Here is a 27,316-nt window from a genome sequence, read left to right on the forward strand (position 1 = left end):
CAAGCATTTATCACCAAATACTGTTTTAAAATTTCAAAAGTTCTGTTCTGAGAGAAATTTCATTTATCTGATTCAGTTTTTCAGGACAATGTGACTGTATAGTCATTAACTCAGAAACTTTGATTCCAGGAAAAATTGTAAGATTATCTGATCTGGTATGGCTTGTGTCATCAAACCAACCCAAAGTATTCGAAGAGTACTTTTCAGAAAGATATCTAGTCTAGTACAGGGTATTTTCCATTGATTATATTGTATAAACTATACACGTATAAATTATATAAATAAATTATCTACTTATCTCCATTTGGGATATATTAAATATTTTTAGCTTTTTACGCTTTTCTATGTAAGCTGTTCTGTCCAACCTTCACTTCACATCTGTGCCTTTTCTCTGTAGTGCCTCCAGATATTGAATCTTGTGTCCAAAAACGGAGACAGCAAAAATAAAACCAGGCTTTACAGGTGGCTTTGACCAATGCTGTATAACATTATAGAGAGAAAAAATCAACTTCATGCATTTTTCATTTACTGCAGTGGGCAATCATTTTGAGTTGCTTTCTACTAATTCTGTGTATTTAGGGATAAACTGTAAAATGGCTGAGTAACTGTCCAGGGATCTATCTTTCAGAATCAGTGGCAAATCCATGTGCCTTATCAAAGGTTAAGAAGAGTGATCTGACTGCCATTTTCCCCAAACCAAGATGACCTTTGCTTTTTTTAGTTGCAAGGGTGCTAGCTTCCACTTGTATCTCAAATAATCTATGGTATCTTGCTTTTATTAGAAAGAGTAACTCCCATGTACTGTATCTCACTGAGCAAAATGTTAGACATAGTTGATCATAGTGATCAGAGCTGAAATTGTCACAAAGCCAATTCTGTACGTGTTTGGAGATAGGAGACATAAAATTAGTTAAAGTAGTGTGCTGTCCAGGTGAAAGTAAGTTATTTCTGCAACCAGGCTTTGGGAAGGCAGGCTGAAAGCTCTAGCTTTAAGAAAGCAAGATAGTCTGATAACATATATAAAATGCAGAAACTTATTAGAAATAAGTTCTAGTTAGGGATTTGAGACCTGACTAGTTTTAGGTGGCACCTTGAGTCCTGCAAGGGACACAACATAAGTTTTCCCATTAGGTTGTAGGTATGTAGAAAGAAATTTGGGAGCCTCCATGCAATCTAAACTTTATGTATAGACACAGTTTATTAACCTTTATCGTCTTTAGAGTATTCCCTGCTGTAGCATGCTATTCTGTCAGAATAGGCTGCACTCTTTTTTCTTTTTTTTTTCTTTTTTTTTTCATATATATATATGCATATATTTTTACAATTGTATTTATATGCATTTTGTATGAGTTGAATGTGCTTTAAAAATACTCCAAGTTATATTCTGCTCATTATTATTATTATTATGATAAATTTCACATTATCTGCAAAGTTAATCAGGAGTTAGGTGTTTGAGAAAGAGATGTCTAAATGTAATATCCTAAATATTAATCTTATATGTTTATATAATTTATGTTGGTGAGTCAGAGGGTAAAATACTATATTTAGACATACTATATTTACTATTCAATGAGAAAGAAAATAATTAGTGATAGCAAATTTTTATGTAATTCTACCAATATTCAATTCAGTAAGAAGAAATTCCTAGCATTCTGTGCAAGAATAGTGTTTGCATTCTGACAAGCAATGATTTCATATCAGAACTGATTTAATACCAGAACTCACTCATGACCTGCAAGAAAACTTCTAAACAGCAAACTAAAAAGAAGGTCAACTAAAAGACCAGTTAATTAATTTTTTCTTTTTATTCCTAGAAAACGTGTTGTGGTGTTGTCAACAGTATCAGCAGGGTCTGACTTCCAAAGATGAGACACATAACACTAGTGCATTAGGGATTGCTGAGTTCAATTAGAGCTTGAACATTATTTTTCAGGCAACCCCAGAGGCAATAGCCCCTGTACATAAGAGGCAAAAGCCTTTTGTAAATTCAGTTAATGAAAGGAATGGTAAAAATCCATTATCGAAATGCAACAGTCAGAGCAGAATCAATGCTATGTCTAAGGTAAAATTAAATGTTCTAATAGAGAGTACAGATGCCTTATCAGAATAACAGCAGAGAGATTATTAACTTCCCTAGGTAAACAGGGCAAAGGAATAAGGCAGGGCTAGGGCCAGTCCACTATTTTAAAAAAAAAACAACAAACCTAGGAATCCCCATAAAACACCCAGCCAGTGGTTAGAAGAATCAGCAAATTTGAAGCAGGGTGTCAAGAGCTATAATATGTACATTAACACTACCCACAGGGATGCACATGAGTCTGATGGATTGTGACTGTGTGACTAACTTGGATCTTCCTTCACAGTTTGCCAAGATGTGAGGCAGAAAAGGAAAAGTTCTGCTGGCTTTAACTGGAAAAGCAGACAGTTTTGTTAGGGTTAAATTCAACAGCAGCAGAAGTTTTCCAATGCTTTTTGCTCTGTGCTGAAACCACACTTCTTGGTCCCATCTTTCTGACACCCACTCTTTAGACACTTGTAAGCATTAATGAGATCCCCCCCCTCCATCTCCTTTTCTCTAAGCTTCTCTCTTAGCCTCTCCTCACAGGGTAGGTGCTCCAGTCCTTTAGTCATCTCAGTGGCCGTGTGCTGGACTCATTCCAGTAGTTCCTTGTCTCTCTAACTGGGGAGCCCAGAGCTGTTCGCAGTAGTCCAGTGATGCCTCACCAGGGCAGAGTAGAGGGGGAGGAGAACCTCCCTTGACCTGGTGGACGCACTCTTCTTAACGCACTCCAGGGTGGCATTGGCCCTCTTGGCTGTGAGGACACATTGTTGGCTCAATTTACTATTATTTGATCTCTTGCTTTAGAGTCTTGGTTACTTCATCCTTCATAAACTGTAGGCAAAGTTACTGCCTGTTACCTTTTCTGCTTTATTGTAGGAATTTTTATTACTAGAGTATGCTTTCCTGATGTGATGACAGGAAGAGACACAGCACGTTCGAAGTGTGTCCCCTGTTGTAAACACAGCCTGGTTTTTCTGTTGATTAGTTGTCTGTGTTGTGGCTTTGTTATTGCTCAGGCATTTTCATCTTGATATGAGCAGCACATTTGCAATGTTTACCGATTTTATTGTTCTCAATTTTGTCCTTGTGAGTTAATTTTAATATTATTTTTATTAAAATCCTTGCCCTATTGTTTCTGTCATGCTTATTTCAATTCGTATTTCATATCAAACTTAATATTTATGTTACAGATCTCTAAATTGTTTCTTGTAGGAGCAAATTAATAATCTAGGTTCAGCCAAAACTGCTATCCGGGAATAGGCTGAATGTCAAGCTCAAACAGTCAGCAAAACATAATTCACTCTCTAAAAATGTATATGAATAAAATGAAAGTTGGAAAAGCTTCTTGCAGATCCATGTGAATGAAATTAGCTAGGGTGCAATAAATTATATCTAAACAAAGGAGTTTCTAAACTCAGTTTCCCATCCTGCTGGTACTTTAAAATAAATATTTTCCCCTATTTCTTTTCAAATGGATGCAGCTATGCTCCTCCCTTGTGTGTGTGTTTTTGCACTTGTGTACAACCATGTAATTTTGTTGCTTGGGAGAAGGAAAGATAGGGCTCTATAGATTCAGAAGCAGTTGGGTAAATATTTCTTTTTCTGAATGTAACGTCTGAGATCATCCTTCTGCAACCTCTTCAAGAACTGGCCACATATTGACTGAACTGAACAGTAATATTTGTACTACATGCTTCATACTGTGCCAAGTAAGTCACCAAGGCACTCAGTACAAGTTTTGCTGTCCATACATCTGTTGTTTGCCATAGTAAGTTTGACATTAAACACATCCAGGAGTTCTCAATGGAACTATGGAGCAGATTCTGTCATATTGAGAGTGCCAAGAAATGTCAGGTGATTGACAGGTCTCTAACACCTTTCTCAAAAGCCAGGTTGTGTTGGGGCAGGGATAATAGTTCCCTAAGGTTTTCCAGTTTAGGAGTTTATTCCAGTCATAATTACAGGAATTCCACACAGATAAAATTCCATTTGGTTTGAAGGGATGATTCATCACTGTGTATGCTGAATGGAACAGAGCTCAAAGATGAGAACAATCTGATTCTGGCAGCACAGTTTGAAAGAAGTTTTGCATATTAAGCCAGAACAGAAATAAATTAGATCAAAGAAAAAAACCATAAATATCTGAAACAGGCTTCTGTCATTTTGGAATTATTAAGTTATATTTAGCCTCAGAACCTGCTGAGAGCACAGCAGATATATTTCTAGCTAGATTCAGAAAGCAGGTGACAATGAGAACATTGTAGAAACATATATCAAAGAGACAGAGGTTAATTCCTCTTAAAAATATAAAAGACTAATATCCATAATGTTGCTACTTGATTAAGCTGACAAAGACTGTCCTGTTAATAGAGGAATATTAAAATAATTCTGATCCAATCTCTGTTTAAAACAAAATTATTGTTTTTTTTCAATTACTTCTTCTAAGCTCTTTTCTAAACATTGCTTAGAAAGTGGACAAGAAAAAAAATTAAGCAAACATCCATTTTGGTTTTCATCTGACCAAACTGCTATGACCTTAACTATTGTTTTCTCATACCCTGGCACCATCAGGAGCCATGTGTACATTAGTCTTAACAGAATAAGATACTACTCTCAAAACAGGAGAAAGAATACTTTTGTCATGATTTCAGGCTTTGCTAACATAATTTTCTGCTCAGGAAACATTTCCTTGTACAACCTGAAGTTACTCTTAAATAACATTAATTTACAGGGTGGAACCAATAAATTTTCCTTGGTTCCTAGGTCTGGGAGAGTACCTTGGCTACATCATGACTCTGTGTCAGGGTAAAAAGAACACAGCTAAAAAGGAAGGGGTTTTGCATCCTGTGAATTCTTTTGCCCTTTCAGTGAGGCATACTTTCAGAAATTCCTGTCGTTGTTGCATAGACTGGAGGAATTATGTAGGCAGATTACATAGTCTCAGGATAACATTACTACTCTGATTTATGACTATGTGGTATAAAACAATACATAAGGCCCTTGGAACCCAAAACTAATTTCCAAGTCTGCTCAAGGCTCATGAAAAATCTGGGAATCTGGGACCAATGTGGAAATACACAGCAGTTTTCCTGGTGCGTTGTCAAGCAGTACTTTTACTCTCCACTTTTCTTATTATCATATTTATTCCCAAACTGAAATATTAGATGAGAATTTCCTCTTCAAAGAGGGAGGATAGATGTCTGTTGCCCTGAGGAAACACTTCTGGGTCACTCTGCTTCTCATTTTGGTAATATTGTTCTTCCTTGCTAATAACTAACTAAATAAATAAATAAGTAAATATGGCCCTTCCTATGAGAGGCCTCCTTGGTGTATTGAGGATGTTCCCTTTTTTTGGTTCTTAATCTGGAATATAGTTTGATGCTCCCTTAAAGCAGCCTGACCACATCCAGCTGAGAAAAAGGAGGATTTTAAATTATTAAAACAGAACAACACATCTGCTGGAACGTCAGCCAATTCACATTTTTCTTTTAATTAATGACAAGCTAAAAGAAGAGGTTTAGAAACCATTTGCAGAAAAGTAAAAGAAACTTTGATAATTTATATTAGCAGTCTAGATATGGTATGCTACAATGTGATACACAGAATTTATAGGTAAAACTGAGAAATACAGCTAAGTGCTAAAATAATGATTCTATGAGGCTAATAGCCAGTTTGGAATGTTCAGAAAGTTACCTCTGCTTTTATTCATTTACAGATTTCCCATAATTATTTGTAATATAAAGCTAGTTACATATCCCAGAAAAAGTATCAAAAGTGCTCTGCCTGCACCAGGAGCAGCCCAGGTATGGGGCAGGGTGCTGAGCTGCCTATATGACTCTGTACCTAATAGAACAGATTTTCTTCCATTTGGTAGAAAGTGCAAGTATTGCTTGCAAGGGTGTTACGAGGTCAGTTTGAAAACAAATCCATGAAGAATGCTGTTGAAGTGTATCCAGTGTATACATATGCTGCTTATGGATATTTTTTGTCCTTGTCCTGGTCAGATTGGGCTAGATGGGTGTACTTGACTTCTGTGGTTACATGATCTACCAAAGAAGCCTGCATGTGAGGATTTGCTCAGGTCCTTCTGGTTTCAGCCATCCAATTTTTGCCAAAATTAGAGCTAAGATGTCATGATCTCAAAGTGCCATATAATGTTGCAGTGATAGGAAGGCATTATGGAAGATTCACATGGAGGCTGGGTAAGATGTTAAAGTGGTAATTATTTATTTTCTTTCCTTTGTTTCCATTGCAGAAACCTTATTTTAAATTTACTTTCTGAGATCTGGATTGTGCTTCCCCTGCTTCCTGTGAAACGGTTTTACATGTTTAATTTCTTTAATTTTGGATTATTGCTCATGTGCCTGATATAGCAGGCTGGAGACTTATTCTTTCCTGAGAAAATCCTTGCATATTGTATCTTAGACTCAAAGTGCTAATAAGAAATATCATAAAAGACCTGAGGGAGAAAGATCTCAAATTCTTCCAAAGCAAAATCATCACGAATCACTTCCATTATTATTTTAAAAGAGTGCTTTAAGCACTATAGAATAAGCAATAGCAATATGTATCCCTCAGATTAAGTTCTTGGCCTATATCTTATGTATTCCATAAATTCAAAACCCTGCTGCAGAAATGTAAGGAAGGAATGCCTTGAAAGTACATAGGTAACACCTCTGATAAGCTGAATTTCCTAGTCTAAAAAGCCATGAATTCTTATTAATAGAGATGATAAACACATCAAGACATCAACAGATTGGCAGAAAAAAACAAGGCTGACACTTAAAATTATATTCCTACATGTCTTTTAATCTGTATCTTTTTATCAAGAACTGCAGACAAGGGCAATAGAGATACTATTTTTAGCATCAGTTTGTTATTAAGTTGAAATAGTGTAATGTGATTGAGTTTACACAAGTATCTATATGCATTAATATGTATGTCGGAAGGTGCAAAAGTGTCCTGTGTGTGGTCATGTATTCATATGCATACATCACATATTGTGTAGTCAGGGCATTAATAATTTAATTTAATCATATATTAATCCATGTTTTTAATAATGCTACATAACAGTATGTTACAATGAGATGTTGGACTGAGGAGCAATTGAACAAAAAATATCATATATTTGAAAGATCCCACTCCAATCAGGATAACTAACCAAGCCATAATCAAAAGCTAATTGTCTTCAATGTGGTTTTAAATGCAAAGGCAATTCAGAAAAGTTCTGAAGGAAAGACTTTAAAGGGTTTAGATACTTTGAAAGAATGACCTTTAAAAGTCCTTATCAATCGTATTAAGTACCTGCCCTCTGACCTAGGTAAAAGACATCATCACCCAGCATCAGATCTACACATGGTTTAAAAGATAGCTAATAGGTATGCAGGCATGTTAAACAATAGTTTCTTAATCATGCAGAAGTGAAAATATGAAAGATGATGAAAGTGAATTATAACATTAACTTGCAATTCAGAAAAGCTGTGCTTCAGCCTCTCTTCTGTCATACATTTCCCTGAAGGCTAGAGCCACATGACTGCTTAAATCAAAGTGCTTGACTTTTGCATACCTGGTCCTTAGACTAGAAAGCACTGTAATATCTAGACATCCCTTTTATATTATTTTTTAAAGTTCAGGGACAGTCTTATGACAATTCTTCCACTTCATCATGAAATTACAGAGAGAAATTTAAGATTGTTGTTAATTCCCTTATATACTGGGCCATAGTACTGTTTCAAGTAAGGTAAAAATTAGCCCTTCTCTACATAATTTACAATCCACTAGTGAGAAATATCTTACATGAAAAACTAATAGAGCTATCCCAGTTTTTGTATTCCAATCACAAGACATCCCACTAAAGATTAACCTCCTCTGTCTAGGTGGTAACATCTCACTCTCCTTTATCTTAGATTTAGTATTGGCTGTGGCAAGAGGATATATACATATGGCTCAGGAAGAGATTTTTTGTTGAAGAAGCATATAAACTCTAGCTTATAGAAAGAGAACGATGCAGAGCTTCCTGAGTGAGACTGCTTCTAAGTGTGCATTAATGTTCAGGGAAGTTGTATAGATAAAGCCAGGACTGGGCAACTTAGGTTTCTATAAAGCAGCTGAAATTGTGCAGTAAGGTAGATCTCCTGAAAACAGATGTCATTAATTGTGGACTTCCCTTTACAGTGCTGATTGCTTTCTGACTCAGCATGAAAAAAGGCATGGCTAAGAAACGGTAATCATTTAAAACATTCAGATGTAGAAGGGGTATTTTTAACTGTTGTTTATGCTTTGCTTTTGGCATATGTACTAACAGAATTTAAAAATATGCTAAATTCATATTTCCATTTATGTGGAAAAGATGCACACCCTGACATGAGCTTTGCACTTGAATTTTCTTTGAAACAAATCAGTCTCTCTAAAGTGGGGAGACATTTACAAAAATTCAATACAGCATGAAAGAGAATTTTCCATTTTCAAACCCAGAATTCATGAAACAACACAGCTGGGTTTCTTTCTCAGCAAGACCATCAGGTTTTCATTTCATAAGAACACTGAAATCATTGCTAATTTCCTTCCTTATGCCTCTTTCATAAATTAGAGAGTACTTCTAATTATGGTAGTCAATAAGTATGAATGTTTCGTATAAAGTCATTACCTCTAAAATCTTGGGAGGATTTTTTTCCCCTGTTTTTTTTTGGTGTTTTTTTTTTTTTTTTTAAATATAATTAAAGTTAAGTTGCTACAATATTGCTTAAAATTCTAGGTACTTTCAGAATTCACTCCCACATACTCTGGGTAAAACTGAGTGGTAGATTCATCTGATCTTGTTTTGCCTCAAGATAAATATCCACAAGTACATCACTCCCCAAAATGGGTGTAGAAAAGTGCTAAAATTAAGATTTAGAAGTCATACTCTGATCTTTCAGCAACCAATTCATATGAAATACATAGGAATTGTGATGGTGAGGGGAATAATGTGTATGTTCTTCCTGTCCAAGTGCTGTGCCTTGGCTAATTGGTTTGTTCTGAACATATCTGTGCTGCAGCACTCTGCTACTTTTGGTTTATATCATTAACTACCTATTGAACCCTATGTAACTTCAGTGGAATTTTCAAACTGTCTTTTCTCAGCACCCACCCGTGGGAAAACAGAATCCTGTAATGTGTTGATAAGCATGCAACACAAATTATTAAAATCCTGTGAAGAAGCATAAAATGTAGCTAAAATGTAAAAGTGTAAAATACAGGAAGGAAATGGAATGTAATTTCATCATCTAAATGTTTTGGATGGCTGTATTAATTTTGTAAAGTGCTCAGTTAAAAGCAGTAAGTGTGACATGTTAATTAAAGATTGAGCTTAGAATGCTCATAAGACTTACCATTTCTCTGAAATTTCTAACAAAGAAAGACAAAGTTGAATTTCAGGGAAAACCAAACAAAGGATAGATAATACCAATTGTTTATTACTGTTTGTTCTGGCAGGTACAAGCAAGAACTGAGTATTTATTGCTTCTTTTCTCTTTATAACCTTGAATATTTGTGGAACAGATAAGTCAATTATGAAAGGGGAATAACAAGTTTTTTAGAGAGTTACTGTGGACTAATCATAAAACGTTCTTATGTTAGTACAGTTTGATACCATGTTTATTAGAATTCATTTATCTGTGACTGAAGTCTTCTAGTATTTTTGTAGTGCTAAATGGTTTATTAATTGTTTCCAAAAGCCTTATTTTTTCAGTTTACTTACTTCACTGAGTAGAGGTGAAAGAATAAGATCCTCGGAAACTACTGAATTTTGCTACTGGTATCTTTGTGAAGATGAAGTATCTGCTAAGCACATTTACGTCATCCAAAATACAATTTTATGGTCTGCTGTTCCTACCCTGAAGTGAAAATGGAGGGGGTTTTTACCAAGCAGGATCTGGGATTTTGTGAAAATAAAAAGCAATGGCAGAACAAAGTTTTACCAGAAACCAGGTAACAGATAGTGACATCAACAGAGGGCCATACACTGCCACTGTCTCCATATGAACTCGTCCGTACTAAAATACCTTACATCCACCCAGAATTTTTTTTCTCTGTTTACACGGTTTCTAATTCTGTTTTAATTAAATATGGAAGTGACTTAACTGTCTTCTGGAACAGATCATTCTGCTATGAGTTTCAGGCTGATTATTCCACTACAGCCAGTCCCTCTCTGACTTCTGCATTGTGCTACTTTGCATTTCATTCAGCCTGTCGAGGTACCTACCCCTGTGTCTTGACAGTCATTTTGATTACAGGGCACTTAGATACTGTAACAAGCAGGATCCCTTTATGACTCCAGTTGTGGCAAACCATATCCTGAAGAAAAAATGGTTCTGTTCAGCCCCATGTGTAAGATGGAAACTTCCTTCCACTCTTGGCATGTTTAGCTCAGCTGTTCTAATAGTGATGCTTTCTCTTTTGCTCTTAATCTTTTTTTTTTTTTTTTTTTTCTTCCTTGTTAAACCTGAGATCCATTCCTATATCACCAGGAGCTGGATCTTTAAATTAAAGATCACATATTTCAAGACTCATTATATAATCACAAGGGTGTGAAACATCACAGAACTCAAGACTGATGTGGTTCAGTCATCAGAGCAAAGTAAAATCCTGTCCACCTCAGGGTATTGAAGTAGTTCCACAAAATGATGCATTGCCTGAAGAATCACGGATTATAAGAATAAATTAAGCATTTGCATGAAGGGGCTGAATTTTACTGAATTTTTCAAATTTACATTTTTATATCATTAGTATGGTTGACTGTTTTTTCCTGCTACAACTGAAAGTAATGCTTGATCATTCTTGAAGACGTACAATCACTTGAGCACAGTCAAAATGTTTTTCTCTTTTCTCCCTCTTTCTCTCTTTTTGGTTCTTAGGTTAGACTTATAAGGATTTATTTTTTCCATGACACTTTAACTTTCATATTCTAAAGATATTAGTGAGAAGAGTAGAGATTTTGCAAAAACTCCAGATGGATTTCAATGGAGACAGCCATCTACTTAGGTGTATAAAAAGTGCATTTTTTATTTTATTAGTGCCCAATTTATTTTTTTTAATGTATTTTCTAATTTGCCTTTATTTTAATTTTTTTCTAAGACTTTTTCTGACTCCACAGTCACACATACACTGATAAAGCTTCCTTTTCTTCTTAGGTATATATAGAATACAAAGCATAAATGTCCCATAACATTCAGAAATATTGGAAAATTGTATATTTCAAATGTTTTTCAGTGTGTCAACAATGGAATGAAGATGCTTTGATGTTAATAATTTTATAACTTTTAAATTCTAGTACAAAGACATTTTTGTGGTTAGGACAGGTAGAAACTGCTTAATGTCCTTAAGGATAATTAGAAGAGTGATGACATGAAGCTCTGTGATATCTGTGGTTATTATCACTTGCCACACTCATTTTATTAATCCATGAAATGTTAATGATTGTGAAATAAGAGAAACTTAATATCTGTTTTCTGGTAAGAATTTTAAAATGCTGTAATCACAGTTAGATGTCTAACATACTTTGAAAACAAATAGCATTCAGAGTCAGTTGCCTTGTTGTTTTGGTTGTTTGTTTCTTTTTTAAAAAGAAGAAAATGCTGTGTTAAGGATGCTAAAGAAGCTTTTTTATTCAGTTCTATTCCTTCTACCTATTAGAAGCCTATCTTATTCTCCAATATCTGTACACCCAGAAGTATGACCTCAACAACAGTAATATTTTGTCTTTGTACTTTATATTATTTGAAGGATTTTCCTGCATTGAGTAAAGCCTTTTAAAGATAGAAACCATAGAATAAAAAATTGTTCATCTTCCCATTGTTTTCCATTTTTATAATATTTAACATATTTTTTATCATTTTATCATAATTTTTAATATATCCCAGCATGCTAGGACTTCTCTCAGCACTGACTGGTAGTTATCATATAGACACTGTCAAATATATCTAATTTTAGTGAACATAAATATTTAATACTACAGAAAACATAACTATTTTCTCAGCCATTTAGCCTACAAATATAAAAAAAAACAACAAACTTTTGGTGACTGATGTCTTCATGGACCTATTGCTGGACAAAAAAAATCCAAAATTTGTTCTCAGTTATGTTCAATTTGAAAATGAATAATTAATAACTCCCTGTGTCACTGTTATTTCTCCAGCAATTAAAACAATGCTATTGAAAGATTATTTTAGCCTGCAGCTCTTTTATACCTTGAATTAACGATGTTCAATCATTTATGATGCTTTCTGTATGAATTATAATTTTATTTTAACCATGTAATTTCATTACATAGGATCTTGATCGATGCCAAATATTGTTTATTTCTGTGAAAGATGTATCTTTCCAGCAAGAGGTTATTTTTATATATTTTTTATCACCTTCCAATCTCTAAATGACAACAACTCTCCTGTATTTAGCAAAAAAATCTAATTTTTTCCCTGTCCTCAAGCATTTATTTTTGCATACTGGTGTCTTCCAAATGATACTCTTGAAAATAGGAACAAAAACAGAGAAGCAATCAATCTGAAAAGCATGTATAATCACTTGAAGTGTCTGAACCCAGACCTAAAATGAAGGCTCAGACTCATTTCTTCAGTAAATGTGACATTTTTATCTTCGAGTTGAAGCAACACACATAAAGCATATTTTATATGAACACATATCAATGCAAACTGCATTCTGTGTCAAAAACATTGGCTGCTCTAGCTGTATGGAAAGGTTTTGTTTTACATTTGAGAAAGACAATGAGAATTTTAGTCAGGAAACTGAAAAAAATAGGAATTGGCTATGCCAGCAGCAGCGCTGCTCAGAACTGAAGCATGCCTATGTTACCAAGGTTACTACACTTACAGGCTCATGCTGAACTCATCAGTAATCAGGAGTTTAGTGAAATCTCTAGAATTTGTATCTCTGTCTTGGCTAGAATATGAAAGTTTCCTGAAACTTCTTATTCACAGACTTTTCCTCAGAACTATCCACAACAATATTGTTAAAGTATCCCTACACTTTAACAAATTAGATCAATGTTAGAAGAAACACACTAAAAAAGCTAATTAATGTATCTGCATTGTTATGTGATAACCTCCACATCAGTGACATTACTTACACTAAGAACTTTCAGGAAGGATCTTAATACATGAAGCCCTATGATCTGTTTATATAACGACATTAGTGGAATATCAGAATGTATGCACGCATTTCTGAATGGAGAATGCTGGCATATGTATTTCAGCTCTTACATACTCCAGATGTTACAGCTTCCTTACAGAAGCCCTCTAGCATGTTTCTACCGGAATGGGTTTATCCAAAATGAAATGGGCATGAAGACAAGATATGGAAGTCTAAAATTCTAATTTCTACTATAACTAGAAAATTAACCTACAGTGATGGAGAGCTGCAGGACTATATGTACTTCCCACAGCAGGAGCCATCTGATCCTTCTCTGCTGCGTGGAAGACCAACAGGAGTTTACATCTGTCATGCTGGCAGATTTGAAGAGCAGCAAGCCTCACATGCAATGCTAGAGGTCACAATCCCCACATCCTCAGTTTTTATGAAACACATTATTTTTATCCCTTGAGAGAGGCCTGGCATGGTTGCTGACACCCTATCCAACACTGGCAGTGTAGGCAGGATGCTGCCCACATTATCCATGCAAGGTATGGTTCTCTCATATGACACTATCACTAGTGGACCCAAGTGGCAACATGACTCTTACCCTCATTCAAACACCATTTGCATGATGACTCCAACACCGTGTCTCTCGCAGCCTGCCAGAGCCATGGCATTGCTTATGATCCTGTGTTTGCTGACAGTGACCAGGTGAGCCACTGTATCGGCATGTTGTTGCTCATCTTTCTTGCTGCATCAATAAAGCTTTGTTTAGAACTTGTTGTCAGGCTCCATTAATGTTCATAACACAGTTGCTCAGTCAGTCTGGTAAAAATACACTGGCATATACCAAAAGGGCTCCTAGTATCTTTACATCTTTCTGTACCATCACTACTGGAGTCACAAATGTGTTTAATTAACAATGCGTACAAGTTGAAAATAAACTAAAATCAAAACCAAATGCAGAAAGAGATTGTTAGTGAGCTAAGTGGAAAGTTGCTGCAAGAGTTGTCTTGAATTTGTCAAAGCTGTTTCATGGAATTTGTTTTGTAGTGGATTCTGTGAGCAGTTAAGGCATCAAGAGCATAAAAGTTTCATGAGTCAAAAGAAAATTATTCTTGTGTAGCAAAAACTTACAGTAAGAAAGCTGAGGAGGATTGGATTCCTTAAGGTATCACAGAACTTCTCGTTTCTTGTCAGGTGAAATCTCTTCCTGTTCAAATTACTGCCTTATCTACTTCCAGACATACACTAAGAAATAAGTGTTTGGTTTCCTTTTGTTAAGTAGATAGCATGTATTAAAAAGATAGTGTTTGAAAATTAGTTAGTGAACACAAGAATATTGGCCACTGTGATTTCACAGCACAAAAACCAGCAATAGCAATTTTTAACTCTCTTGCAGTTCAGGAGTATCTTATCATCCAGAAATTCAGCTTTGAAGGATGGAAGATACTTTGAAGTAGTTTTCAGACTGAATGTAATTACATATTTATTAATTCATCTTTCCTTGATGGGAAGATTTAGGTGTACTTTATGCTGGGATATAAATTCATGCGATATTAGGAAACAGGTTGAGAGACAAATCTCATAAAAAAGGTCAGTCAGAGTAAACTGAGATGAAAAAAGGGGAAGGGAAAGAAAAGAGAAGATCATGCAAGACATTTAATTATTTGGAGAGACAATTCATTCTCTTGCTAACTCTGAGTGGTCCTATACAACACTATTTTGGGAAAGTAAGGAATGAATTCAATTTGATATTGAGTTTTGTCCTGTCTTTTCTCTGAAACATAGTATATCTTAGAGAGACACTAGTCATTCATGTATCTGAGTTTTTTGGCTTAGGGCTAGCTGAAAGCCACAAAGGACTGAGAAGAAATCACTTCAACTTAATGATACAGAATGTCTGGCACTAAGTTACCAGATTCATAAAGAAAGTAGTACAAAAAAAAATTAAAGAAAGTATTGATTTTGTTCTCTGGCAAAACTACATATTAAAGTTATCTCAGATGCAATTCTTTAGGGACCAAATGGAAACAATATTTCAGCTTTCCCACAAGAACAAACACTTGAAATAAATTCACTCTTGAACATACAAAATTTGAGTAAACTAAAAGATTGTGATTCATTTTAAAGGAGTATTTTATTTTCAGATAAACAAAAAGTAGGACTAGTTATGTTTAAATTTAAATTTAGTTGCCAGAATTATAGAACTAAATAATCACAAAAGGTAGTAAAATACAAATAATGAGGCTAAAAATTAACCACCTTATGTTGGTTATGCAAGTACAATTTAACTTATTTTGCTCTTTTTCCCAGACTGAAATAATCTGATCAATTAAGCACAAATTCATAGTCTTTGTTGCCACAAAAATGCATTTTATAGCCTAGAATGTGTCACCTGATAATTATTGTTCATTCTCTTAAAAAAAACCCCAAACAGTTTCCAAATGTACCTGTGCTGCAATGCATAAAAAATTAATTGCAAGATCAAGCAGGTGACAATTTGCCATTGCTACTCCTGATTCTCTTAAATTTGCATATACCTCTTAATCAACTAATCTGTTCTTCTTTGCAAATAATGTTTGTCTCCTCCATTTCTTTTTCCATTTGGATTATAAGCTTCCTGAGATATGCTTGTTGAGTGCTTAACATAACCTGACCTTTCCTGGCAGAAGAGTCTGTCCACAAATTCTGCTCATGACTATTTAGAAGATAAATAATGGTAGCGATAACTGTAGAAATGCACTGTGAAGCAAAGGGTTCTTCATGTTTTTAAATGTTTAAATCTTCATGTTTTCACCAGCAAAAAGGAGATACTTGCTGAACATACACGACAGATTTATGTAAAAAGAGCAGATTTGAAATTAGTGCCCTCTGCCTTTCTATCTGTCTTCAGTTACTTTACTGTCAATTATGGGCACAGTAGAAGTAAACACCATCAGCAAGAAGTTTCTGCAGACAAGCAGCATCTTAAGTGTCCTCTCTGAAGGACAGAAACATAATAAAAGCCTGAATGCTGATTGAAAATCTTAACAGTGAAGAGGAAAGCCTAGAAGATCAAAAAAGTTGTTTGGATTTATACTTTTTACTGTTTTACTAGAAGATGAATTCCTGCCCTTGCAGAAGTATGAGTTTACAGACAGAATGTTAACTGTTGAAATAATTCCATGAGAAGACATTTAATTTCAGATCTTAAATGTTATTCAAAATTCTTGCTTTTACTGCTGTAAGAATGTTGAACTAGACATCGAGGTTAAAAATCCCTAATTCTGAAAAAGATCTTATACACTGGACAACTGTGGAAATGTGGGAAAAGGGACCTTAACTTGACATCATATAAATTTTAAATAGTAATAGTTTTTGTAATAGTAATAGTTTCTGTAATAGTTTTTTGTGATGATTGCCATGTTTGGATTCACTTGAAACTCATAATCATTTTTATAATGTTTTATTAACTTTGTTTGCAGTGATTGTGTGGCTGGCCAAATTAGATTTGATGGTAGAAATTTCTTTGGGGACTGTAGATGTGTTGGGATGTTTACTGACGTTTAATGGAAATAATGAATATTCTATTCTTATGAACATCATCTTCAGATGATAAGTGCTAAAAAGGAATTATTTTTAGCATAATGGAGCTTCAATAGAATGTCAGGAAAATGTGTCCTTTCCAATAATTTCCGTGTTTTATGCCTCCCAGTACAAATATAAATCTCCATGAGACCTAGGTAATCTGACACTCCTCGTACTAACAGGTTTCTGACTCTTGAAAACTCTGAGGATTTTTGTTTTGTTGTTAATTATTGGTTCACTTTTGGCTCTCATTAAGGATACAGTTTAATCGTTGAGCAATGTAAATGTTTATTGTGTGGGTGTGTTTCATTGCATAGCCTTGCAATTCTGTCATATATACATTTTAGAACTCAATATGGATCTTTGGATTTCACAATCCAAAGATGGATTGTTCGAGTAAACCAACAAAAGATTAAACAATCATAATTTATAATTGCAGTTGCATCTCACTGAGCATGAGTTTCCACAAGAAAATTACATGTTAGGATAGAATTATACCTCTCATTTGATGGGCACATCTTGTGACAATACTTAAAGGGCATGATTCACTACAGTGTCATCAGGATATTTTCTTCTATCATTTCAAGATCATTAGAAGTATCTGCCTTTTTTTATTTTTTAATTATTTTTTCCTAGAAAAGGCCATAAGTTCTTCTGTAATTGATTCATCATGTGATCACTTATCTGTAACACCATAATGTATTTTTAAAGGAGGGAGGAGTTTCTTGAAAAAATATTATCTTCTTCCCATAAGGCATTTCTGAAAAAAGGTTACTTTGGAAAATATAGAATAAAAATTATACTAATAAAAATAATTTGTTTTCCATTACTAACACATCGGATAGCTTGTAACAGTCTGTAGTTGGTGCTAAGAACTCAACAGACATTAACCACTGGAATTTGGAGAAGGTAGCAAAGGATACTCCCTGTGAGAGATATTGATAAAAGGGACAAATTTCAATGACTAAGAGAAAAATGGAATTCTGGTACATAATTATGTTAATATGCCTAGTCAAGATTTTCCAGAAAGACTCACTTTGCAGACTTTTCTAGCTCTTCTTATTGTCTCTGCAAAATTGCTTTGGCACTGAGTCTCAGCAACAGCCAGTGAGCAGTCACCACAGTTGATTTAAGGAGCATTGTAAAGATGACATTTAGACCCTGCTGCATCTCTTGGGCCATCTGGCAGCTCTTACCCATGCACATTGCTAGTGACACATATATGTTGTTAAAAATCAAGGGATCACAGGCTCTTAACTTACCCCATGTCCTTCCTTGTTCTGGGGATCTGGGCAATACTGAAACAAGTATTTCTCACTCATACTTAAGGCACAGGAGTTTTTCTTAGACAATCATTGGACTTACTTTTCAGATTCCTGTGCATTTTAAAAATTGGTACTTCAGTCATAAGAACAACACTTCTGAGAATCAATTCAACAAAATCACAGTGTTCTCTTTCAGCTGAGAACTTCAGAATGCAATAATACTATTTGCTTCTAAGAGGTTACAGAGCTACAAATTTTATGCATGGAGACAGCTTTGGCATATTTGAAAAATTAGATGCAATAAAACACACATATATGTTAGTTTGTGTATATATGCAGTGTAAATCTAGATTTTCATAACAATATTTTACTGAGGAGAGATTATTTGCTCCATATAACTTTTTTTACTTTTTTTTTTTTTTTTTTTTAATATGTTAAATCTATCTCTGGTGACAGTATGTTCATTATAGAGTAGGCTTTTGTTTTTCTACTATTACATGGCTTCCAGGAATAACAAGTGGTCAATTATCTTTTACCAAGCAGCATCAGAAAATAAATTCAATTTACCGGCATCTTTTGTTGTAACAGTAGAAGAGATTTCCCAACCTCAGTGACACTTTAATTAGGATGATGGTGGAAAACAGTATTTTCCATCATTAAGTAGTTTAGAGGCTTTAGCTTTTAAATTGTGATTTTCTATTATAGTTTGAATGAGTTATATCATATTCTTCTTGTGATCCATTGAAATAGACAATATATTTAACAAGCTAGAACTGTATAGCTGGAACACACACTAGAACAGACACCGTGTCATTTCAAAATGTATCAGAATGTAGATATTCAATGTAGAATGTTTCATGTTTCTAATCTGGAGCAAGTAATGATATGGAGAGTCCATTAATAAAACAGATGGTTCCTGGCTTTATTTTGTGCTACCCTATTGTTTTTGTTTCTTTTTAATTGTCAAAAGCATTTACACCCTGTGGTCAGTCCTTCATGATATACATTCAATCTCATTCAAAATGTATAAAAGAGAAAATAAACCCCATTTTTACTTGTTGGGCTTTAAGCCAACTGTTCTATTTCAGTGCAGGATAAAAAGAGTTGTTGAGCTACCTTGCGGACAAGGCACAAAAGAAGAGTCCAAGACAGGGAATGAGAGATGGGAAAACCAACTCAATAGGTGAGTCAGTACAGAGCTGGCACTAGTGGAGTCAATTTCTTAAGTAGCTTCATGGCTTTCCCTTGCATTAGAGAACAGTGATTTGTTGCAACAGATTATATAGAGTCATATATTTTTAGGAAATTAGACATGGTCTTGATAGACATTCTTAAAAGACTGACAGATCATGCCAGTTTCAAACTTCTCTACTGTAGTTTCTTTACTGTATCAGTATTCAGAAAGAAAACACATTGACAGTCACTAGCAATAATTATCACTACATTCTCAAAACAATTAGTCCTTACAAATCTACACTAAATTAACTGAAAGTAAAAACTCACACCTTTCTAGTTGGCACTAATGTTTATGGTCTGTGATGGTCCTTAATCAATGAGATTAAGGTTATCAAGACTTGAGACCTCATGAAGTAAGGAAGCCAGGACCTAAGTGGACTGTGACATTTCTCCTCACTTTTTGTTGCTGTTTTATGCTGCTCTGAACCTTCCCCAAAAGAAAAGGGGGTGGTCTCACCTTCTCTAGGCATCTGATTTGTGGTACAGGGACTTCTGGCTTCTCTTATTCTCCAGGATTCTAAAAAGAAAAAAATAAAAATAATTTTAAAAAAAGAAAAAAAAAATTTGCTACTTGCAAATTTTTCTGTACTTGTTTTTTGCAATTATAGCACAAGTCTCCATCTGCCACTGTGTCTAGAGCTGTTGATTATATGTTTAAACTTATCCTGGTTACAAAGTGGTATTTTGATGTTACAAATTGCTCATATGGTCTTACTGGTTTTACTGGTTAAGTGTGCTTATTATACCTTGCTTCAAGGCAAACTGTGTGCTATGTTTGTTTCTAAATTTTGGGTGCAACAGGCTTGTTTTCTCTACAGTTCTAGGTCACTTCAACAGAGAGGGAGTGCTTATCTGTTTAGGACACACAAAATTTCATTCCAAATAGAGTAATGGAAAAATAAGTTGGAATAAAAACATATTCACAGTTCCAGACAAGACACCATTCTATACAATTTTCCTGCAAGGATTGTATGGCTGTTGGACATGGCATTCTGGAGGAACAGGCATTCTGTTAATAAGCCATGAAAGGACATAAATGATTAAATATTGCCATGCCAAAAGATTTGAATCTACCAGCCTTTGCATCATTTTCTCTTCAGGTAATGATTCATAGTGTCTGAGACCACATGGAAGCCCTTTTCATATGAAATATGTGTTCTATGAAGCTCTGATACTGCTCTAAATTAACTTCTAGGTTAGCTGATTCACGAGTGCCTTCTCTTCTTTCTGTTATAGTGGGGGTTTTTGGTCCAAAATTCACAGTTCTGTGTATAAATGCAGCAATCACGCCAGCAGACATATAAGACAGCTATAAAACTTCAAGTCAATACTGACCAAAGTCAATAATCTTGAGACCCTATAAATATGAGTCCTAAAAGGGAGGTCTTTGGAACTCTGTGTTTACCAAGCTGCTGCCCTGTGTCTTATGAAGGAAGCTGGTCCGTGGATGGGAAAAGAGTAAGTTATCAGCTAATTTTCATGTATGGAGTAAAACGTCAAATTATTTTAAGTCATTATACTTTGATACCACGGATGAATTGGTGTCACATTTCATTGCAACTTCTTTTTAGCAGTTTAAGCATCATTAGGTACCAAAATTTAATATCTTAACATAGGTTAATCTCTGTATCTCTGTGTGTGCTCACACAGTTTAGAAACTTTGTTAAATCTTTAATTGAACCTCTGCATTTGATTATGACAAATTGTGATTATTGTTTAAATATTGTTAAGAAAACATATCATCCAATGTTGTGATTCATTGTAATAGTGCCAATCAACCTCAATTTGTTGCTATTCATAATCATACCAGACCCATAAGTATATGTTAAAGTAATACACTGAAATCTCTACTCCTGAACACTTTAGTTATAAATGGTTGACCAAGTCTGGGACTTGGAGTGGATCCAGTGCCATCCAGACTCCTCTCTGAGAAGGAGTTTAGAAAGCAAGGGAGTCAACTCTGAAACTCATGGCTCAGTGAGAGATCCTTCCCATTATTTTCCCTTGTTTGTTTTGTAATTCATTGTTGGTGTCTATCCCATGTATTTGCTCAGGCTTCCCTTGGAAGAGATGAATATCTGATGTTCACTTAGCTCCCTGGCAACGAAACAGGGTGAACATCATGTTTTTTTCATTAGATGGAGAAATATCTCTTGTTATTTTGATCCTTAGGCTAAAGAAAACTAGAAACCAGGCCCCATCTAAGCCATAAAGTTGCTGATAGTCAAAGAACAAATGGAGAACAAAAGATTTAAAATTTGTTCTTAGCTCCTCAAGTATCTTCTTTAGTTTTCTGTATTCAGCAACCTTTTTTCACTGATCTAACTATTTTCTCAAACTCTGAGGTTCATGAGAGATAATATTACCTGACACTGAAGGTTTTTTCCCTCTAACTACTAGTGGTCTTTTATTTCCCATCTGCTAAGCTTCAGCAGACAGAAAAATATCAGCTAAGCATGACAATAAAAACCCTAAACACATATTGGCCTTCAAAACTAATTTGAAACGACAAGACTGGAAGTTGATCTGCATCTGATATGTGTTGATGAAGGCCCTCTGAAAGAAATGAAAAGATGACAATTTAACAGTAGCTGAGGTTTTGACTCTGTACCTGTAGAGAGTTAATAAATGATCTTGTCCCATGTTGTTTTTTAACAGCATCATCACAGCTATCAGAAAAACAGCCAGCAGTCTGGATGAACAAAAATTAAGCTCCATTAAGAATGTATGTATTTTTCTTCTGTCTTGGGGAAAACTAATTCATAATAACTATAGGAGCTCTGAGCAATTCTTAGAGCTCTTTAGCATGCTCATTTTCCTAGCTGTGAAATTAAATAATGCCCTTTAAAAAACTGTATTAGTTATGTTTAGTAAGGATTCTAACCATAGAACATATGATTATTTTATCTTTGAAACAGCAATTTTTATTGATCTTGTTGTTAAAAATAAATTGGCTTATATTTCATTTCAGTTCTTCTGTGAATTTTGGTTTAGCTTTCACTTAACACTTAAGAGTAAGCTTCTACCTATAATGAAAATTTGTAATTAATTTCATCAGGCAGTTTATAATGAAAAAATCAAACTGCAGCCTAATAAATAAACTGTGGAGTCTGCAGAAACCAATATAATATTTGTATGCACTAGTAACATCACAGAAAGATCTCTAAACCAGAAATGGAAAAAGCCATGAAAAAAAAACAACAACAAAAAACCCCCAAAAAACCCCAACACATCCAAAGCTGACAGCTTACCATCCCGGGGACAAGAAAATGAAAAAAAGAGAAATAGAGGTGAAACAAGATTCATCTCACTCGGTGACTCTCTAACAGCTAGGCATCCAGTGTTCATCCTTTCTCACTGGATATTACAGATCCTTCCAGAAAACATGTCAGAAAACTTCAGCCTTCAGGCAGATGTTTAAAAATAAAAAGCTGAGTTGATTTCTGGAGTATTTATCTCTCTTTTGCTAAAGCGGCCTCTTCATGACTAAGGTAGATTCACATTGAATTTTCATATTGCTCAGATGGAATAGAATGTGTTGGACCATTTTGATCAGTTGTTGTGGGCTAGTATGTGAAAAGTAACTGATCTGGCATGCTAGGCAAAAGCTTTCGCTTCTTTGGTTAGTGAAAATGCAGCTGAAGTGATATGTTTTATAGATGATACAAAGTTGTACTGTAAGTAGCAGAGATGAAGTGTCTGAAGAACTGCAGAAGGACCTTACAAGCTACAAATTCAGCAGGGAAATGGCAGACAAAAATCATAGTCAGTGAACATCAAGAATATAAAACAGGGAAAGAAAATAACCCTGGATTTATGCAGAGACTGAGGGATCCTGAAGTGGCAATTGTCGTTCAGGAGTTATGCCTTTGTATTACTGAAATGCAAGAAAACATCTACTATAGTGCTTAGAAGGCATGAAAAGCAAGCATCTCAATATTATTAAGCATTAGGAAACAAATAAAAAATAAGACAAAATAATTATTCTACTGAATAAATCCATGGCAAACCAACCAAGATTAGATAAGAAAGGACTGCTTAACATTAAAATAATAATAATAATTTAAAAATCATGCCAATGTCCTGTTCCATATACAGAAGAATTATGAGGGCTTGATGGAGACCAGTCAGCTGTTAGAACTCAGCAGTGAAGCTGAGTATTAGCCCAAGACTCTCACTATGAATTTATAACATTGGACTTTCTTGTCTTCAAGTAAAATTAAAATAAATTAAGCACTTTTTTTCTAACAAGATAAATAGCTCTTCATAGTTAACCTTTCATTGAGTGAATTACTGATAGAAAAGCTGAGACTGTATGAATAAAACAGTCTTGTTTCTTCCTGACTTTTCCTTCTGCAGAGGTAAAATGAATGTATAAATCATATGGAAAGTCAGACAGACATAAAGTGAGCTTATATAAGTGCCTGTAACATTACATATTTAATTAAAACAACATTATGTTATCATAGCTTAGGTTTAAAGAACTTAGCAGATGCCTTAATACCACCTTAAATAGATCAGTGTTTGTAGAGAGCCTTTAGTTAGTACAAAATCATGGAAATAAAACTTACTGTCACCTGTCTGAGACTAAGAACAGCAAAATTAGAAGAGATATAAACTGGTAGGAAAACAGACTAGATTGTTCAAACACCACTTTAATAATAAATAAATAAATAAATAAATAAATGAGACAGTTGCTCTTTTTCTTAGTGCGGTAGTAACCATAGAAACCAAACCCAGGGATTATTTACATTCACACACCGTTTTTTGTGGCAAAGCAAGGAATTCTCTGAACAAATTGATGGGTTTGATCCGGCAAAGTGCAGCTGCAGATCAGTTTGTGCTTGTTCCAAGTGCAGCCAGCAAAACAACTGCCAGAGCTACATAGCTATCAAACAGTCTGTGGAAGGGAAAAATAGGAAAGGAAAGGGGTCTCCAGGTTACCAGCATAAGAGAAGAGCTCTGAAAGAGGCTCCCCAAGGCATAGAGGTCTGGTGCCAATGGTGCCCTGGGGGTGGTGAATCTGCCTGGCTCTGAGTTGGGCGCCAGGCAAGATCCTGCCTTGGCCCACAGCTCACACCAGTGTTATGGGAGCTGGAGATTGCTACATGTCAAAAGCATGCACTGCCTTCAGGCACAGTGGAGACGGGTGGTCATGGTTACCACTGTCAAAGGCAGAGCTCTTGTAGGGCTGTCACTTGACGTAAGAGAGAAGAAGAGAAGCAGAGGTGCCATTTATTTCTGTACTTCCAGTTCCTGTTATGAAGTATCATTAGGGAGTCAACGAATGGCAGGCAACAAGAAAATCACATACTCTGGCATTTAAAATCTGAAGATCACACTGAAGTAAATGGACCAAAATGCCTTGTCTTGGTCTATGCCATCTTCGCTTGCTGGTGCACTTCTTGTGACTGAAAAGGAAGAAATTCGTTAGGGGAACACATTGTTAATGGCTGGAAATCATCACTCATTTACCGTTATCAAAATAGAAAGAACTTCCCATCATAATTTGAAAGGCTATTTTTTATTTCCTTATTGAGAAAGGAGAATGAGGAGATGCAAATAAAGTATTTTCACTAGTTTACATTTCCTCTTCCTCTTGGCCAACTTGTTAGAACACGAAAAACTAAGAGTAATGTTGAGTTGGGTTGGTTGCAGAGGAAGAAGTAGTCTCACCTTTTCTTTCAAGAAAAAAAAAAAACAGAACAACCCAGAATGTTGTAGAAAGATTGTTCAGCACCTGAGATTCTCTGAAGTGCTGATATACAGAGCTGATTTATAATAATTGATTTACAAGATAAGAAAAATTTAATTGCAATTAAACACTGGATATCAATCCAAGACATAAGAGCAAATCTTTGTGTTTGGAATTTATTATTTCTATTTCCTTGGGAAAAGTAGTTCAAAGTTCATTGTCTTCAGTGTGACATTTATAAATGGAGGGTAATGTTTCTTCTCATATTTAAAAAAAAATAAGTGCTATGGTTTACTAAGACTACATGTGGGCTGTGTACCATAATGGAGTTTTAGCTTCTTCTGTAGTGCATATACGAAACCGTATGTTTTAAACCAGCAAGTTGAATGCCAGCTTTTATTTGTTATTATCTGAAATGAAATGCTCATGTGTCTCCATACACCGTCATACAGTACTGAATACATTTCAGAGGAATACAGCCAATGCAAATTGTAGTCCAGTGTACTGAAATTGCAATAGTTCTTACCACTTGCTTGTTCACTTGCCAGTTCCAAGAACTAGGATTGCCTGGGATCAATAGGGTAATGAGATGTGACATGCTTATTCAGTCATATATTAGTAATGCTGATTCTCAGAAAGGGCAAAATTACAAGGAAATCTAGAAATTACTAAAAACACAAGTTATTTAAAATTTTCTTCCATCCCAAATAAACGTTTAATTTAATCCTTATTGAAAGCTGTCTGAGTTCCTTTCGCCTTTTAAATTCAGTCCTGCATGTGTCAAAATACCACTCTATGGAAAGAAAATTCTCATCACAGATTCATGAGAACACTAGCACATTTTACACCTATGCCTAAAGTTGAATCTTAGACAGAAAATATATAGAAAATTGTGAATCTGGCTATGAACTTTGATCCTATGATTCTTCAGTGAGAATTAGTTGCATTGGCCATGAATTTGATTAGAATTATACAATGCAAACTAACTTTAGCATTGCAAAAATTCACAATTAATTAGCTGAAAAATCTCCTCTTATGAAAAAGAAATCCTTCTCCTGTTCTGTTTTATATGTGAATAAAACATTGTTCCATCCATTTCTTTTTGATCTCTGAAAAGACGTAAGGCTGTACATTAGATCATAAATATATTGGTGGGTGTTATCCTTAAATCTACAATCCACATCATTTTTGATGGAGGAATTAACTGACACTTTCATTGCATTCCTGTAAGTTTATATTCAAAACCACAATCCACTATCCAACAATTTGTTCCATCCTTTTTTGGTTATTTGAAAACTACTACTTTCAATAAACCACTGAATCTCACTTCTTGTTAATTATTAGTTTTGATGACTGAATACATTAATCAAGAAGTTTTATGCATATAATATTAGGGTTTTTAAAATATATATAGAGTTTGCATGTAGGGTAAATAAAATTTGTGCATAATTTTATAAACTAGGGAGAATCTCCATCCTTTATTGGATGCATGGGGAAACATAGTGATAAAGGGTGAGGAAAAGGCTGAGGTACTAAATGCCTTCTTTTCCTCAGTCTTTAGCAGTTGAACGGGTTGTTTCCTAGACACCCAGACCTCTGAGCTGGAAAACTGGGAGGTGGGGTAGAATTAGACCCTCATAATCTTCATAAAGAAGAAATGGTCAGTGACCTGCTACACAACCTAAACATCCATAAGTCTATGGGGTCAGAAGAATTGCAATTGAGAGTACTGAAGGAGTTGGCAGATGCACTCATCAAGCCTCTCTCCATCATTTACAGCAGTCCTGGCTAACTGAGGAGGTCCCAGTTGACTGGAGGGTAGCAAATGTGGTACCCATCCACAAGAAAGGCTGAAAGGGGGATCCAGGGAACTACAGACCTGTCAGTCTGACCTCAGTGCCAGGGAAGGTCATGGAGCGGATCATCTTGAGTGCACAATACACAGAACAACCAGATGATCAGGTCCAGTCAGCATGGGTTTATGAAATAAGCTCCTGCTTGACGATTCCGCTCTCTTTCTACGACAAGATGACCTGCCTCGTGGATGAGGGAAAGGCGGTGGATGTTGTCTGCCTGGACTTCTGTAAGGCTTTTGACACAATGCTGTAAGGCATTCTGATGAAAAAAACTGGCTGCTCATAGCTTGGATGGGAGTGTGCACTGCTGGGTAAAACACTGTCTGGACAGCCAAGCCCAAAGAGTGGTGGCGAATGGAGTTAAATAAGTAGATAAGTTGATCAAGTATGGGTTTGGTGATCAGGTAGTGAGGTGGATCAGGAACTGGTTGAAAGGAAGGAGTCAGAGAGTTGTAGTCAATGGGGCAGAATCTGGTTGGAGATGTGTGACTAGTGGAGTCCCTCA

Source organism: Chaetura pelagica, unplaced genomic scaffold (assembly GCF_000747805.2).
Source record: "Chaetura pelagica isolate M959 unplaced genomic scaffold, ChaPel_1.0 scaffold71, whole genome shotgun sequence".
NCBI lineage: Eukaryota > Metazoa > Chordata > Aves > Apodiformes > Apodidae > Chaetura > Chaetura pelagica.